The sequence below is a fragment of the Puma concolor genome, chromosome A1, assembly GCF_028749965.1.
Source record: "Puma concolor isolate L17-30 chromosome A1, mPumCon1.1.hap2, whole genome shotgun sequence".
Classification (NCBI taxonomy): Eukaryota; Metazoa; Chordata; class Mammalia; order Carnivora; family Felidae; genus Puma; species Puma concolor.
Window position 1 is genome coordinate 145,303,153 of NC_141667.1, and position 1,524 is coordinate 145,304,676.

Sequence of the window (1,524 nt, forward strand, 5' to 3'; positions counted from 1 at the left end):
AATCATGGAGCTAAGCCAAAGGAGCATAACACCTATTAAATCCACTTATGCACCTTACAACATGCTGATGGTAAGCAGTTGATGGTTTCTTACTTGCATTACAGCTTACAGACCCCCGCCTTGATGTTCGAAGAACGAAAACATTATCAACATGTAGGTCAGCTTCTGGAAGCCTCCTACACTTGTTCTCACAATTCTTGGCTTTTCATATTGGATGCCTTAACCAAAGTCATTAATCAAATAGGGTGTTCCCTCTTCGTTTTCTGCCCCAAGACAGTATCTGTTGAGTATGGTCCTATGTGGGGTAATTTACAGATTTTTTTTTTTCATCTCACCATTTTAACAGCTCTATCAAGTATGGACCATCACACTCTTATTTTATAGGTAAGGCAACTGAGGCCACAGAAATGAGGTGTAATATCCCCACATGGCAGAGCTGACAGGGGTTATCTTCAGGATTTACCCCTAGACAATCTGCCTCCCGAGCCGCTAAGCATGTGTGATTACCAGTTTGACTACACTGAAAGTTGCCTTTGGCTTTGCCTTGATTCTCAATCCATCTAGAAATAAATATGCAAACAGGTGGTAAAAACAACCATGCTAAATAAATGCAAATAAATGCCATAATGCTGGTAAAAATTTCCCTTCAACTTTTGTTCTTATAGAAGAAGAAAACAATCATACAGTGGGGGGTTAATTATTAATCTAATTATTCAGGAGCTGACATGCAAAATATGGCTTATCCAGACGCTACTGATTCCCTATTTCTGAAAGACTTTCTCTCTCCTTGAAGTACTTGCCTCCAAAAGTGTGTTTAAACTGGTAAGAACGGATACTATACTTGATCTTAGCCAAAAGGCCGAGAAGAGATCCAAAAACGTGTTTAAAAGTAAGGTAAGGCTTGGGCGCCTGGGTGGCTCAGTCAGTTGAGCGTCTGACTTCAGCTTAGGTCATGATCTCACAGTCCATGAGTTTGAGCCCCGCGTTGAGCTCTGTGCTGACAACTCAGTATCTGGAGCCTGCTTCAGATTCTGGGTCTCCCCTTCTCTCTCTGCCCCTCCCCTGCTCATACTCTGTCTCTGTCTCAAAAATAAATAAAAAAACATTTAAAAATTAAAAAAAAAAAGTAAGGTAAGCCTTAGATGGCTAGTGGCATGTTTTCTACTTGGGTACAAGGTGGAAAAAAATAGTCCTTGTAGAGGTAAATTATGAAAAGTTTCACATCATTAAGGTAAAGCCAACTGCTGCAATAAAGGAACCCTGGCTTAACACCAAAGAAATCTGGGTCTTGCTCAGAAATACCAATTACTGGAAAAGAAAGTTCAGGGTAGAAAGAGTGAATGTCTTCCTTACACACAATCATCCAGGGGCCCAAAGATGGTTGTGTCATCTTCAACGTAAGGCTTCCAGAGCTATCCATGGCACAGAATCCCAGTCCACGGACGAGGGAAGGAATACAGGCACACCAGCTTCTTACCCCTCCTTTGTCTCTCAACAGATTGACATCATTGTCGCTCACATTCT

The 1,524-nt window shown here is 41.5% G+C and overlaps 1 non-coding gene across 1 annotated transcript; it reads right to left on the minus strand.

Annotated features, from left to right (window-relative positions):
- Positions 1-687: 687 nt before the first annotated feature.
- On the minus strand, positions 688-871 carry LOC112861917 (U2 spliceosomal RNA). Its single transcript, XR_003223781.1, has one exon. It is a non-coding gene; the product is annotated as a U2 spliceosomal RNA (small nuclear RNA).
- Between the last annotated feature and the right edge of the window lie 653 nt (positions 872-1,524).